The sequence below is a fragment of the Cornus florida genome, unplaced genomic scaffold (assembly GCF_030987335.1).
Source record: "Cornus florida cultivar Cherokee Brave unplaced genomic scaffold, ASM3098733v1 CherokeeBrave_3.0.0_Hap2_Chr04, whole genome shotgun sequence".
Taxonomy (NCBI): domain Eukaryota; kingdom Viridiplantae; phylum Streptophyta; class Magnoliopsida; order Cornales; family Cornaceae; genus Cornus; species Cornus florida.
In genome coordinates, this window is record NW_026775574.1 from 79250091 (window position 1) to 79267443 (window position 17353).

Genomic DNA, 17353 nt, shown 5'->3' on the forward strand with positions numbered 1-17353 from the left:
CCAATCATCAAAACAAAGAGTGGACCTTTTATTAAAGCTTTATTGAACTAGGTGCGCTTATTCTTTTCACTCGATTATTATTATTATTATTATTATTTTTATTATTATTTTTTGAATAGGATCAAAGATGGAAGTATTGTGCAATGTAGTGATCTATTAAGCTTTCTAGTGATTCATAAGGTCGAGCGTTAGGTCAATGACTCCCAAACCAGACGGCTTTAGGGCATTAGGCGTTCAAACACCCCTACGGACTCACAAACTCAAATCAACTAGGCTACAAATCAAAACAATAGCCATCTAATCATTTCCCACTTCTCATCTTTTGGGAGAAATCCTCACTTTTTTTTTTTTATTTTTGTAACTTTTTCTTTTCTTTTCTTTTTTCTTTTTCTTTTTTTTTTTTTTTTTTTTGAATCAATTATTAACCTAGAGTTTGGGCCCTCCACCTTTCGGCGCAAGAAATTCAATGCTTGATGAGGCTAGAATCCTGGCTACTTAGTGAAAAAGGGTTTGTTATCCACCTTTATCAAGAATGAAAGCTTTCAATACACTACTAGCCCAATTGGGATATAACCAATTCAATAATCAACAAAGCATGTACCCCACAAATGAATGCTAGTGTGCGCCTGTGCTAGTGTAGAATCTTAGAATGAATCTCAAAACAATCACAAAATCAGGATGATGTGGACCACAAGTGTAAGCAAGATATCAATTTTTTTAATTTTTTTTCTCCTAAATAGCATTCACAAGGCATACAAGGAGTATTGGACTCTGAAGTCAAGCAATTTTTAAATTTTAAGCAATATAGTCCTCAAAAGATCAAAATCATATCTAATCATGGACCAATCATAGAAAATCCCTCAAATACACAAGTCATGCTCAAAATTTTAAATTTAAAAACAAACACTGCAAAGCACCATTACCTCCAAACTTAAATGGCACAGTGTCCTCAATGTGCAAAGAGAACAAAATGAAAGAGTATCCCAGTGCAACTATAGCAAAGAATAGCCGGAACAGAACTATCCAAAGTAGGTGGCATAGCTCCCTCAAACTTAGGATTAACTATGGTCCTGAAATTTTGGCACTTGGATAAAACTCATCAAAAAACAAAAGGGATAATCACAGTGTACAGTGGACATGCAAGTGTAAATGGGATAACAACTGAAAATAGAGAGAGGTATAAGGGTGGTCCTGAAAATTTTGGGCAGTACTCTCTCTCACTAAAGTCACTGGGATGCACCTGATGGAGTCAAATAGATAGCAATAAGAATATGAAAATATGACATCTATGCAGAAAATATATATAAAGAAAAATAAAGTATAGTACATCCGGTATCAGAGCCGACAAATACGGCTGCAAAAATAATATAATAGTATCAAAAATATATAAGATGACAAGAGGAAAGGGATAAAGAGATTAGGAGGAAGAGGTAGGATAGGCAGGGCGCGCTCCGCGGATGTCTCTGGATAGGTCTCGGAATGCGGCCATGACATCTGTGTGAAGGGAAGCAATGTCAGCTCTGATGGAGACAGCCTCTGATTGGAGAAATGCCACTGAGTCCTCCAGAGTCTGTAGATGCTCTCCAAAGCTGGGGATGTGGTCTGGAGCCTCAGGTGATGGATCTGGAGAGTAATGATCTTGAGTTTGCTCCTCATCGTGAATGGGTGACCTAACTAGAGAGTGCTGCTCTGGGTCCTCGGGAGGCTGCTCCAAATTGATATCAATGTGCACGGCAGTCGGACCGACTAGTTTATTGTCCGCTGCTACTGCTGCTGCCGCCTCCTCAGCCTCTAGCTCCTCTGTGGCTATCACCGCGTGATCCTGTAGTATGCCAATAATAGCATTGTAGCTCTTATCCCAGTCCTTCTTCTTGAAGGAACAGGATCCTCTCTCAGTGTGCTCCCGTGGCTGGAAGGGATAGCGCTGATCGCGTAAAATCTGGGTGATGAGGTGGCCAAATGGGAGGAACTTGGGCCACTTGGGCCGTTCCCTGCTAATATAGTCATCATACAGCTTCCTCATCACACACCATATGAGAGAAGTAATTGAATAGAAAGCATAGAGGACTGTCAAATAGTCGCTTCGGCGCTGAATCTTGTGGCCGGCCATGAAGACGTTTCGGTATAGCACCGAATCAAAGAACCACAAATCGTTTGGAAGATAGGTCCGGGTGGCGAAAGTCTCGCCAGCGGCATGGTGGCCTATAAGAAAGAATGCCATGTCTACATAGGTAGGCCTGTAGAGAGTAAGATAGGCCTCTTGAAGATCTGGTGGGCAGAGATGGGGACACTGGCAAGATCTGGATAATGTGTCCATCGTGATGCTAATCGGATAGCCGTCTATGGTGGTCCGCATCGCCTTCGAGTTACGCGGGACAGGCTAAAGGTTCTAGTAGAACACCCAGACGAGTCTCGGGTATGATGAGCACTGAAAAGTGCGCGTTTACACCCGTTAAGCTTAAGCATTCTAGTACCTTTATCTATTTTACTTTGCCGTTTTAGACTTATTACGTGTTGTATATATTTTCAGGCACTAATCCCAAAATTGAGCTAACTCAGCCAAATAAGAGCTTAATTGAAGCAATCCTGAGATAAACCAAAGGAGGGAGCAAAGTGGAGAAAGAAAGGAGCAAAAAGGAATCAAGTTGTGCAGCTGAAAAGTTCGATCGATCCAACTTAGAGTTCGATCGATCGAACATCTATGATCGATCACAGTACTTCTCGATAGATCCAACCTTGGCCTTTGCTGAAATTCCAAGTTCGATCGATCGAACATCACCTTCGATCGATCGAACCCTATTTTGTCCTATTCAAATGATTGATCTTATCCACAGCTGTACGCCTACCAACCACTTTTGTTTTTTTCCCCATAAATATCTTGAAAATATCCTAGCCTTGTCATTATCTAGAGGAGTCAGACCACTTCGATCGATCCAAGATGCAGTTCGATCGATCGAACCCATTTTCGATCGATCCAAGTTAAGGTTCGAGCGATCGAACTTCCTCCAGCGAGAAAAAGTTAAAGTCCAGCTCATTTATTTCGTCCTTCATCCAATCATTGGAGAATATGCCTTGCACGACCACAGCTCATCATGGGGTGTATTTGACCTACCTATATAAGGAATATGATACACTTTTTTGAGGGTGTGTCTTGTCACACATTGAAATTGATCTTAGAGGCTATTCTTGGAGAGGAGGAAGGAGGGAAGCTAGAGCACCATTGGAGGAGATCTTCACCAACAAGGAGCAACCATGGAGTTAGCCCTTGAGGGTTGGATCATCATTACCATGAGTGGCTAGACATCCTCTTGGGGCTAGAGTTAGCCCCAAGCATGCTTTCTATACTCTAATCTTGTGTATTATTGAGGGATTAGTGTTGTATGATACATCTTGATATTCATGTATATATAAATCTTGATTATTTCATACTTTGTATGGTTTAATGCTTCCAATTGACTATTCTATTCTATCCATATGTCTATGTATGCTAGAGTAGGATATTTATGTGCTTATATCTAGATTTAGTATTTTTGATGTATGTCTATGTGTATTGATGCTATAGATCTAGAGATTATCAAGATGATATGCTTAATGAATGCTATTTTGGTTCATTTGATGGTTTATGCCTATTCTTGATGGTTTGTGCCTCTCCCTTAGTCTAGATAGCTTTATTTTCATGCTAGTAGTGTAGATTTAGTGTAGTGGTAGTGTAATGTTAGATGTGAGGACAATCTACTCTTGATGTTTGATGTTCCATGCTTATGAGTCCAAATGGCAAATTCCTCTAATATTGTGTTGTATGTGGATTGTGAGCTTAATGAAGGATTAATGACTTGTTTTGATCTATTGTGCTATCCCCATGTTGTCTAGACAATAAATGCTCTATTGTTTAGATATATTGTGCTCTTCACATGATGTTTAGACAATACTTGCTTGATTTTTCATCCTTGCCAATTGAATCAACCTAATGCACACACACCCTTATCATATTGCAACACATCCATTACCCTCAATTGATCACTTGTTAGTGGTATAGAAAAGTATTGCTTGGTGGTGATCTCTACACCCCAAGACCTCTCTATCTCTCTTGTTTACTTCATATTATTTTATTTAGTTGAATTCAATTTAGCTTAATCAACCAACCAATCAATTGTGTGATCACTCGACCTACTAACCCTAATTACCATAGTTTCACAATTTGATACACCATCAAATCCCTTGGGATGATCCCTACTCGCCCTATCTATATTTTATATAGGAAAGGTAGTAGTGGCTTTCTATAAATGTAAAACTTGGCCACCTCCTAAGTTCACAACTCTTCAAGCTTGACTTGGTATCGCAACCCTTGTAAAGGCTATCGGTCAGTTTTTGGCGCCATTGCCGGGGATTTTAAATTGGCAACGTCGAATTGTGAAATTCAATTAGGATTAGTACTCTTTTGATCGTGTCTTTACTTTCTTTTTATTTTTTGTTTTTGATTGCTTATTGAATTTGTTCTTCATTGACTAGGTGCATTGAGTAAGGAGCTAGCAAAGTAATTCCAAGCTAAGGAGCAAAGCAAAGCAAAGGAAAAATGCTTAAAATGAAAAATTGTTAAGTAAAATTGTTAAGCTAAGCTTTTAATTTTGGACTTGAAGTGCTAAAGGACTATTATGAGACCTTCTTACTCAATCTCCTTAGTTAAATCGGGGGCCCACATGGAGGCATTTATTTGACATACATTGCATTTGAAAATTGTGGTTGTGAAGTTTAATTGCATTGTTAAGAAAGTTGTTTATTCGTGTTGCATTGTGCTTGCATGGTCGTCGTTCATTGAGACCTACTCTTGTCCCTCTTGATTTGCATTTAGAATCCACTATTAGGAATCCAAGGGGAAGAGGAAGTTCACATAGAACCAATCTACCAATGGACGCTCTCAATGATGATCATGTTGAAGACCTTGGTCACATAGACCAACAAGGCATCCTTCATCCTAATGTACAAAATGATAATATGCAAGTTCCATTAGGCATGCCTAGGCCATACATTCATCAACCTCCTCAACAACAAGGCCAAATTCCAATGGTAATTCCAAGGCCAATGTATGCACCATAACCCCCCATCATTAATCAAGCTCAATATAACCAAGGTGTCCATGTTGCACCTCAAGTTGCTAATCCACCATTCGCATTGAGAGATCACTATGTGCCTAATGAGTATAATGCACCCACATGCATTCAATTACCACCATTTAGAGCACACCATTATAAGATTAAAGCACAAACTATCCAAATGCTACCTAACTTTCATGGACTTCCTAGTGAAGAACCTTACAAGCATTTGGATGAGTTTCTTGAAGTTTGTTCTACCGTTCGATACACGGACATGCCGGAAAAAGTTTTAGGCTGAAACTTTTTCCATTCACCCTTAAAGATAAGGCGAAGTATTGGTTTAACAACCTTAGGCCTTTTTCTATAACTTCTTGGGTAGAAATGCAACAAGAATTTTTGAAAAAGTACTATCCGGTTTCTAAGACCAATGCTATGAGAACCGCCATTAGAGAATTCACACATGGGGAGGGAGAAACTTTCCACGAGGCATGGGAACGCTTCAATGAATTGCTTAGGAAGTGTCCTCACCATGACATGCCTAAATGGCAATTGGTCCAATTCTTCTTTGAAAGCTTATCGGACAATTATAAAGGTATGGTTGATGCTTCAATGGGAGGTTCTTATATAGACCGGCAAGAGGAAGACGTGTGGCGTTTTTATGAGAGCATGAGTGAAAACTCTTTGCTTAGAACATTGTCATCTAGGAATGGTAGAAATTCTCAAGGTAGGAAGAGTGTTTGCTTGCATCAAGTTGACCACTCAAATGATATAACCGCCGAGATGAAGTCTTTATCTCAAAAGTTTGATCAATTGATCAATCAAAACTTGGCGAATCAAGTGTCTTCCTTTCCTAACCATTCTCCTAGAGCTCAAAATGAATCATGTATGACTTGTTCTAGTGTTCTTCATTCTACTTCTAATTGTCCTCATGGACAAATTCAAAATGAACCCATTGAGCAAGTTAATTCAACATTTGTGAACCAAGGGAACAATCCTTATGGTAACCATTACAATCCCGGTTGGAGGAATCATCCTAATTTTTCTTGGAAAAACCAGGGGAGGGCTCAAACTCTTCCCAAGGCGGTTTTTAAGGGAAATACATTCCACCTCCACTTCAAAACCAAGGATCCTAAGGTTCAAGACCATATAACTCACAAGGAAATCAATTTGCTAGTTCTCATTTTCCTAACCAATCATATTCTCAAGGAAATTCTAGAGGTTCCACTTTTGAGGAAAAGGTTTTAAATGCTTTGGGCACTCTAGAAGCAAATACTCAATTGTTGCATTCTCATTCTCAATCAATTGCCAAGCTAGAAACCCAAGTAGGGCAAATAGCTGAAACACTTAATGCTAGAGAGAAGGGAAAGATGCACATGAATGCCCCAATCAAACAACAATGTGTTGTAGAAACCAAATCCTCTTTGGAAGGGCATAATGTTGAGCATGTCAATGCGGTAACAACCTTGAGAAGTGGTAGGGTAGTAGACAATCAAGTTAGAATGCCTAATGAAGAGAGTGAACCGGTACAACCTTAAGTTGTCACCCATCCCGTTCCACACACTATTCCTCCTTCATTGCATGTGCATAATCTTGAGAATGAGAAGCCCTCAAATTGTGAGTTGAAAGATAATTTCCAAAGAGATTTATTGAAAATAGTGTTGAAAAATGTGTTTGAGAAAAGTTCTTTGAAAAATGTTATTCATGATTCTTCTTTGAAAAGTGATTTGAAATCCAATGAATTGAACAAGTCCAATACTGAGAATTCTTTAAAAGAAAATGCTGAAAGAGTTTTTGAAAAAGCTCCATTTTCGGACGCCTTGAAAGGGTCCATTTAATAAAAAAGGCAAAAGACCAAGAACAATGAGATAATGGATATGTTTAGGCAAGTCAAAGTCAATCTTCCACTTTTGGATGCAATTAAGCAAATTCCGGCTTATGCCAAATTCTTGAAGGACTTATACACCCAAAAGCAGAAGAACAAGAGCCAAATATCAAAGAAAGTGGTCTTAACCGAACAAATGAGTTCCATTCTACAACACAACACTTTTTCAAAGTTTAAGGACCCCGGTGCACCTACAACATCTTGTATCATTGGTGAACATGTCATCAACCGGGCACTTCTTGACTTAGGGGCTAGTGTTAACCTTCTTCCCTATTCGGTTTATGTCAAATTGGGCCTAAGTGAATTGAAACCGACGTCGGTGGTTTTACAACTTGCCGACCGATCCATTAAGAAGCCTAGGGGGATAATTGAGGATGTATTGATTAAGATTGATAAGTTCTTCTTCCCGGTTGACTTTGTCGTCATTGACACGGAACCGGTGCCCAATCCAAAGAACCAAATTCCGGTTATCCTTGGCCGTCCTTTCTTGGCAACCTCAAATGCCAACATAAATTGTAGGACGGGGATAATGAAGATTTCTTTTGGGCACATGAGAGTGAAGTTGAACATCTTTAACCCCACACCCAATCCATTTGACAAATATGAGGAAGAGGTTAATGTGGTAGAGGAATATCATGATCTTGCTTGTGAAAGGAATGAGCTTTTGTATATGAACAATGTTTCAAAGCCTTCATCTTCATCTTCAGCATTGCATACAAGAAAAGTGATTTCAAACTCTTGTTGTGAAAGGGCGTGGAAGCCCAAGGAAAGTTTTGACAAGGAACTTAAGACGTCTTTTGAGTTTACCCCAACAAGTTCTTCCAAGAACCATTTGTTGGGAGTGACTCGAAACATCTCTCATCCGAAAAAGGAGGGGATGCATTGCAAAATCTTTGATCCGGGTTAAAAGAACCCTAGGTCTTGCTAGAGACGTTAAAGACTAGCACCGAAATTCGTAGGATATCAAAACCCTATTTCTCCCTCATTTCTATCTTGCATTTTGATTCTTGCGAAGTCTAGATACTGTTTTTGTGGTTCATATACATTAGAAGGAACTGAGTAAGGGATTGCATGAGCATTCAAGTCATTTTGAGCATTTAGGCATAATTTCGATCGATCCAAGTTTTGGTTCGATCGATCGAACATTGGTTCGATCGATCCAACTATGGACTCGATCGATCCAGCTCTCATTTTGCACCCAACACTTAGAAAAATTTTGGACCTGCATCCAAATTCCAAAATGCATGCTCTTGGGATCTCCAAATTTTTGAAAGTTCGATCGATTGTAAACCATTTCGATCGATCGAACTATCTTTCGATCGATCCAACATGTGGTTCGATCGATCATGAGTCCCAGCACTTAGAAAAATTTTCAGGCCTCATCCATTTTTCAAAAATGTATGCTCTCGGTACTTTTCAAAATTTTTCATGTTCGATCAATCGAATTCCAAGTTCGATCGATCCAAGGTTCCAACACGTGTCAACTCTTGAGCCCTTAAGCTTGTACATTCTTTATCCTCTTCGATCGATCGAAATCTTTCTTCGATCGATCGAAATTTGCATCTCATTAATTTAATTTCCTTTGATTTTTCAAAATTCAAAATTCAAAAAAAAAAAAAATTTAGAGTGGAGACCTAGGTTCGATCGATCGAACTTAATGTTCGATCGATCGAACTCTGCATATCGTATTTTTAAAATATATGCTTTCATTTCTTTTATTCTGGATCTGAATTATACTGTCACTGTTACTGTATTATACTTTGCGGCCGGTCTGTCGGCTTTATTATTTTATTGATGTACCTGCACTTTATATTCTCTATATATTGCTTTTTGATTATGGATGTCTCTTAGTATTTCATATCTGTATGTTTGACTCCATCAGGTACACCACAGTGACTTCAGTGAGAGAGTGCTGCCCAATTTTTCAGGACCACTCTTACACCTCTCTCTCTATTCTCTATTTATCCCATTTTACACTTGCATGTCCACTGTGTACTGATTATCCTACTTTGTTATCTAATGAGTTTATCCGTGTGCAAATTTTTCAGGACCACAGTTTATCCCAAGTTTGGGGGGGCCATGCCACCCACTTTGGATACTTCTATCCCGATCATTCATGTCTACAACACTGGTATACTCTTTCCTTTGTTCTCTTCACACATTGAGGACAATGTGCAGTTTAAGTTTGGGGGTATTGGTGTATGTTTCAGTATTGCTTTAAAATTCAAATTTTGAGCATGTTTTGTGTATTTGAGGGATATTTCTATACTTGGTCCATTTCTAGCTATGATTTTGATTTTTTTAGGACTATATTGCTTAAAATTTAAAAATTGCTTGACTTGAGAGTCCAATACTCCTTGTATGCCTTTTGAATGCCATTTAGGAGTAAATTTTTCAAAAAAAAAAAAAAAAAAAAAATTATTAATATCATGCTTGCATTTGTGGTCCACATAATCCTGATTTTGTGATTGTTTTGAGATTCATTCTAGGATTCTACACTAGCACCAGCGCACGTTAGCATTCAATTGTGGGGTACATGCTTTGTTGATTATTGAATTGGTTATATCCCAATTGGGCTAGTAGTGCATTGAAAGTTTTTATTCTTGATAAAGGTGGATAACAACCCCTTTTCATTGTGTAGCCGGGATTCTTGCCTCATTAAGCAGTGAACTTCTCGCGCCGAAAGGTGGAGGGCCCAAACTCTAGGTTAATAATTGAAAAAAAAAAAAAAAAAAAAAGTTACAAAAAGCCATAAAAGTGAGGACTTTTCCCAAAAGGCGAGAAGTGGGAAATGATTAGATGGTTGTTGTCTTGATTTGTAGCCTAATTGATTTGAGTTTGTAAGTCCGTTGGGGTGTCTTAACACCTAATGCCCTAAAGCCATCTGGTTTGGGAGTCATTGACCTAAAGCTCGCTACATGAATCTTCTAGAAAGCTTAAGAGATCAACACATTGCACAATATTTCCATCTTTGATCCTCAATAAAAAAGAAAAAGAAAAAGAGTGAAAAGAATAAGCGCACCTAGAACAATAAAGCTTTAATAAAAGGTCCACTCTCTTATCTTGATGATCGGTACTAGATTTGTGTGCTAGTTTGAGGGTAAGGATGTGATTACTTCTTTAGTTGGCTAAGATAGCAACACACTTGATGCCGGACCTCTCACATGGATTCTAGACTTGTTTCGATTTTCATGATCATTTTCTTGATATGTGGAGGATCATACTTGCTTGCTTGATATTGAAATTTTGGGAGATTGCTTAGAAACGGTTGAAAAATTGCATACTTGAGGTAGTTTTCTCCCAATGCTTGTTTGCAATATTGGTGCCTCTTTTGAAAGAATGAGCTTAATGTTTGTGGGTACCATTTCTGGAAACCCTCACGAGACTTTACTCGTCCACTAGGGATAACCTAGGGGTTTAAAAGGCTTGTTGCATATGCTGAATGCAATCGTGTTCCCTACGAAAATGGTATTATCATTTTACTTGCTTTCCAGTTTATACTTGTATAGTTGTTTATTTCATTCCTTTACTTCTTAGTTCATTGCTAGGGACTAGCAATATTTAAGTTTGGGGGTGTGATGAGCACTGAAAAGTGCGCATTTAAACCCGTTAAGCTTAAGCATTCTAGTACCTTTATCTATCTTACTTTGCCGTTTTAGACTTATTACGTGTTATTTATATTTTCAGGCACTAATCCCAAAATTGAGCTAACTCAGCCAAATAAGAGCTTAATTGAAGCAATCCTGAGATAAACCAAAGGAGGGAGCAAAGTGGAGAAAGAAAGGAGCAAAAAGGAATCAAGTTGTGCAGCTGAAAAGTTCGATCGATCCAACTTAGAGTTCGATCGATCGAACATCTATGATCGATCACAGTACTTCTCGATAGATCCAACCTTAGCCTTTGCTGAAATTCCAAGTTCGATCGATCGAACATCACCTTCGATTGATTGAACCCTATTTTATCATATTCAAATGATTGATCTTATCCACAGCTGTACGCCTACCAACCACTTATGTCTTTTTCCCCATAAATATCTTGAAAATATCCCAGCCTTGTCATTATCTGGAGGAGTCAGACCACTTCGATCGATCCAAGGTACAGTTCGATCGATCGAACCCATTTTCGATCGATCCAAGTTAAGGTTCGATCGATCGAACTTCCTCCAGCGAGAAAAAGTTAAAGTCCAGCTCATTTATTCCGTCCTTCATCCAATCATTAGAGAATATGCCTTGCACGACCATAGCTCATCATGGGGTGTATTTGACCTACCTATATAAGGAATATGATACACTTTTTGAGGGTGTGTCTTGTCACACATTGAAATTGATCTTAGAGGCTATTCTTAGAGAGGATGAAGGAGGGAAGCTAGAGCACCATTGGAGGAGATCTTCACCAACAAGGAGCAGCCATGGAGTTAGCCCTTGAGGGTTGAATCATCACTACCATGAGTGGCTAGACATCCTCTTGGGGCTAGAGTTAGCCCCAAGCATGCTTTCTATACTTTAATCTTGTGTATTATTGAGGGATTAGTGTTGTATGATACATCTTGATATTCATGTATATATAAATCTTGATTATTTCATGGTTTGTATGGTTTAATGCTTCCAATTAACTATTCTATTCTATCCATATGTCTATGTATGTTAGAGTTGGATATTCATGTGCTTATCTCTAGATTTAGTGTTTTTGATGCATGTCTATGTGTATTGATGCTATAGATCTAGAGATTATCAAGATGATATGCTTAATGAATGATATTTTGGTTCATTTGATGGTTTATGCCTATTCTTGATGGTTTATGCCTCTCTCTTAGTCTAGATAGCTTTATTTTCATGCTAGTAGTGTAGATTTAGTGTAGTGGTAGTGTAATGTTAGATGGGAGGACAATCTACTCTTGATGTTTGATGTTCCATGCTTGTGAGTCCAAATGGCATATTCCTCTAATATTGTGTTGTATGTGAATTGTGAGCTTAATGAAGGATTAATGACTTGTTTTGATCTATTGTGCTATCCCCATGTTGTCTAGACAATATATGCTCTATTGTTTAGATATATTGTGCTCTTCACATGATGTTTAGACAATACTTGCTTGATTTGTCATCCTTGCCAATTGAATCAACCTAATGCACACACACCCTTATCATATTGCAACACATCCATTACCCTCAATTGATCACTTGTTAGTGGTATAGAAAAGTATTGCTTGGTGGTGATCTCTACACCCCAAGACCTCTCTCTCTCTCTTGTTTACTTCATATTATTTTATTTAGTTGAATTCAATTTAACTTAATCAACCAACCAATCAATTGTGTGACCACTCGACCTACTAACCCTAATTACCATAGTTTCACAATTCGATACACCATCAAATCCCTTGGGACGATCCCTACTCGCCCTATCTATATTTTATATAGAGAAAGATAGTAGTGGCTTTCTATAAATGTAAAACTTGGCCACCTCCTAAGTTCACAACTCTTCAAGCTTGACTTGGTATCGCGACCCTTGTAAAGGCTATCGGTCAGGGTATACCGGGTAAGTGACAGGGGCTAGAATAGCTTAGATGTCCCTACGGAAGATATCATCATATGCCGATCGGGTAAGCACCGACCGGGAGAAAAAGTCTGTGTCGAAGATTGACTCATGTGCCACCTGAAGGAGTGAGTATTTGCGCAATGACTGGTCTAGTTCGAGAGCTGGCTGAGCTAGTGGAGATGGCGATGGAGATGGAGTGAATGCAGTCTCAGCATTAGCTTGAGGGTAATGAGTTGCCTCAGGAGAAGAATGTAATCTGCTGTCGGATATGGGAGATTGAGGTGGAGTGGGCTCATGTGAGGGCACTACTGGCGCCTTTGTCCGCTGTCGGACTCTCCTCTGAGATGGACCTGCCTCGTCGCCTGGTCTGCGTTTGTCTCCGGCGTGATAGTGTCTGCGGGTTACAGTTTTGACCCTAGCCATGGCCTGAAAAATAAAATTCAAAAAGAAGTCAGTGCCGGAGTAAAGAATTTAAAGCACAGTATAGAATCATGTATGTCAAATAAGATGGACAAAGCAGATAAATGATATGAATCTATGGAAGTGACTAATGATGATGTGAAACATGCTAGGCAGGATAAGTATGAGATGCATCTAATGTGGAAAACACAGGCATTGGCACATATAAGGTAGCATGGCACACAATAGATGACATATGAAGTGTATGCAACAAATCTATGAAGTTCGATCGATCACAAAAACATATGAGATCGATTTGACAAAAGAAACTTCGATCGATCGAAAATGAGTGAGATCGATCTCACCAGATCGATCGATCGAACTGAGTGAAATCGTGACAGTTATAGATCTGTGACATGGATGGCACGGGGTCCTCACGAATATGGTCGTGGGCCCATCAACACAACATAGCATCAATCCTAGTCACTTAACGAGGCCCATACTCCCAAAATCAAATCAAAACCAAAAATATATACAACCATATATACATATATATACAAAAAGCTTCAAGCTTCATTAATGGTGATTTTCATCATTAAAAGAGCATGGATCTAACATTTAAAGCATATATATATCAAATGGATGCTTAAATCACAAAGGGGGATTCGGATCTCACCTAAATACTGAAAGAAGAAGTGGAGAATCGAAAAGGGTGAGATGCGAAATCCAAGAGGAGAGAGAGACAAGCGACGCTCTAGATGCTTGCCGGAGATAGGAGAGTGGATGGGTGCAGCGGCGATGAAAGGGGTAGAGTTTGAGAAAGGGTTGGATCGATCTTTGAAATCGATCTTGAAACCCTTGGTTCATTTTTTTTTAAAACCTTCCTTTGCCAGTTCGATCGATTGAACTGAATCCTCAGATCGATCGAACTGACATCGATCTCTCCTCAAAGTATTTTTTGAAAAGTTTGTTTGTTTGTTTGTTTGTTTTTATTTATTTATTTATTTATTTTTTATAATAATAAAAATTAAAGATTGAAATCTAAAAATTAAAAATATTTTTGGATTTTTTAAAATATTAAAAATCAAAACAAAGTTAAAAATATCAAATTTTAGAATTGAGATCGATCCGAACAAATGTTCGATCGATCTGACAGAGAGCAAAAGTATGCAGGTTTTTGGGTTCAAAAATTTTCTAAGTGTTTGGACACTGCAGATCTATCCCAGATGAAGTTGGATCGATCGAAGAATTTAAGATCGATCTAGGAATGTCTTCGATCGATGAGACAGAGAGCTGAAAAATGCAGGTTGGTACAGTCTCAAAATTTATCTAAGTGTTGGAACTCAAGATCGATCAAAGGTGATATTTGGATAGATCGAAGGTCTTTTGATTGATTTGAGAACAAGTTCGAACGATGGGACAGAGAGGTGATTTGGATGCAGGTGGATGCAAGTCGAAATTTTTTTTGAGTGTTGGATGCAGGTAGTAGTTCGATCGATCGAACATTCCTTGGAGATCGATCGAACTTATGCAAAATGCTCAAATCCAACATGAATGCTCATGCAATCCTAATCATAGTTCCTAGCAATGCATATGAACCTAAAACCAATATCTAAACTTTACAAGAAATGAAATTAAAGATAGAAATGAGGGAGGAATAGGGTTTTGACACCCTACATAATGCCTTGCTAGTTTTTAACGTCTCTAGCAAGACGTTGGACTCTTTTAGCCTGGATCAAATATTATAGTGCATCCCCTCGTCAATGGGGTGATAAATGTTTTGAACTCCACCCAACAAGTAGTTCTTTAAGGAATTTATTGGATTTAGCTCAAAAGATGTTTTTAATCCCTTGTCTATGCAATCACAATCTTTGGGCTTCCATGCCCTTTTAATGCAAGAATTTGAAACAACACTTCGAGAATGCGAGGTTAAAGATGATCCCTTTGAAGTTTTGGTCTTACACAAAGCGCTCTACAACATTAACCTCTCCTTCATACTTGTCAAATGAGTTGGGTGTGGGATTGAAGATATTTAACTTCACCTTCATGTGGCCAAAAGAGATTTTCGTTATCCCCGTCCTACAATTAATGTTGGCATTTGCGATTGCCAAGAAAGGACGGCCAAGGATAACGGGAATTTGGCTCTTAGGATTGAGGATCAGTTCCGTGTCAATGACAACGAAATTAACGGGGAAGAAGAATTTGTCAATCTTTATCAAAACATCCTCAATGATACCCCTAGGCTTTTTAATGGATCGGTCGGCAAGTTGTAAAACTACTGACGTCGATTTCAATTCACCTAGGCCCAATTTGACATAAACCGAGTATGGAAGTAGGTTAACACTTGCTCCTAGGTCAAGAAACGCCCGATTAATGACATGGTCACCAATGATGCATAAAGTGGTAGGTGAACCGGGGTCCTTAAACTTTGGAAGAGTGTTATGTTACAAAATTGAGGTCACTTGCTCGGTCAAAACCACTTTTCTTGGTGCTTGGCTTTTGTTCTTCCGCTTTTGGGTGCAAAGATCTTTTAAAAACTTGGCATAAGCCGGAATTTGCTTGATTGCATCCAAAAGTGGAAGATTGACTTTCACTTGCCTAAACACTTGCATGATTTCATTAGCTTTGGCCTTTTGTTTTTCTTTTGAAATGGATCCCCTTATGGCATTCGAAAATTGAGCTTTTTGCTCAAAAACTTTTTCAGAATTTTCTTTGGAAGGCTCTTCAACACAAGAAGTTTTCAAATCACTTTGTTTCAAAACATTTTTCAACAAAACCTTTTCAACATCATTTTTCAGCAAATCTTTTTCAAAATCATTTTTCATCAAATCTTTCTTCACAAAATCACTTTCAAAATCACTTTTCAAATTACCCTTTGAAACTTTCTCATTCACAAGATCATGTATATGCAATGAGGAGGGAATAGAATGTGAAATGGGACGGGTGACAACTTTGAGTTGCATCGGTTCACTCTCTTCATTGGACATACCTACTTGGTTGTCCACAATCTTACCACTCCGCAATGTAGTCACCGCATTAACATATTCAATTGTGTGCCCTTCCTATGAGGAATGGGTTTCCACAACACATTGTTGCTTAGGTGGGGCATTCATAGGCATTTTCCCCTTCTCTCTAGCATTTAAAGTGCTTGCTATTTGCCCTACTTGGGTTTCTAACTTTGCAATAGATTGAGAGTGGGAATGAAGTAATTGAGTATTTGCCTCAAGAGTGCCCAAAGCATTCAAGACTTTCTCTTCAAAGACGGGACTTCTAGCATTTCCTGGGGAATATGATTGATTGGGAAAATGAGAATTAGAAAATTGATTCCCTTATGATTGATAAGGTCTATAACCTTGGGATCCTTGGTTTTGTAGTGGAGGTGGAATGTACTTCCCTGGAAAACCGCCTTGGGGAGGGTTTGAGCCTTCCCCTTGGTTTTTCCAAGAGAAGTTCAGATGATTTCTCCAACTTGGATTGTAATAATTACCATAAGGATTGTTCCCTTAGTTCACAAATGTTGCATTGACTTGTTCACTAGGTTCATTTTGCACATGTCCATAAGGACAATTAGGAGTAGAATGAAGAACACTAGAACAAGTCATACAAGATTCACTTGATGCATGATGAGAATGGTTAGGGAAAGAAGATACTTGATTCGCCGAGTTTTGGTTGACCAAAAATTGATCAAACCTTTGAGATAAAGACTTCATTTTGGCGACTATCTCATTCGAGTGGTCGACTTGATGTAAGCCAACACTCTTCCTACCTTGAGAATTTCTACCATTCTTGGATGATAATGTTCTATGCAATGAATTTTCGCTCATGCTCTCATAAAAACGCCACATGTCATCCTCATGCCTATCAATGTAAGATCCACCCATGGAAGCATCAACCATGCCTTTATGATTGTCCGATAAGCTCTCAAAGAATTATTGAACTAATTGCCATTTGGGCATGTCATGATGTGGACACTTCCTAAGCAATTCATTGAAGCGTTCCCATGCCTCATTGAACGTTTCTCCATCCCCGTGTGAAAACTCTCGAATTGAGGTTCGCATGACATTTGTCTTAGAAACCGGGTAGTACTTCTTCAAGAACGCTTGTTACATTTCTACCCAAGAAGTTATTGAAAAAGGCCCAAGATTGTTAAACCAATATTTTGCCTTGTCTTTTAGGGTGAATGGAAAAAGTTTAAGCCTTAAGACCTCTTCCGGCATGTCCCTGTATTTCACGGTGGAACATACTTCAAGAAACTCATCCAAATGCTTGTAAGGTTCTTCACTTGGAAGTGTATGATAGTTAGGAAGCATTTGAATGGTTTGTGGCTTGATCTCATAGTGATGTGCTCTAAATGGTGGCAATTGAATGCATGTGGGTGCATTATATTCATTAGGCACATAGTGATCTCTCAAAGCGAAGGGATGATTAACAATTGGAGGTGCAACATGGG

General features: G+C 38.7%; 1 pseudogene; it reads left to right on the top strand.

The window, feature by feature from the left end:
- The first annotated feature begins 16857 nt into the window (after positions 1-16857).
- LOC132305675 (small nucleolar RNA R71) lies at positions 16858-16956 on the top strand (annotated as a pseudogene).
- The last annotated feature ends 397 nt before the right edge of the window (positions 16957-17353 follow it).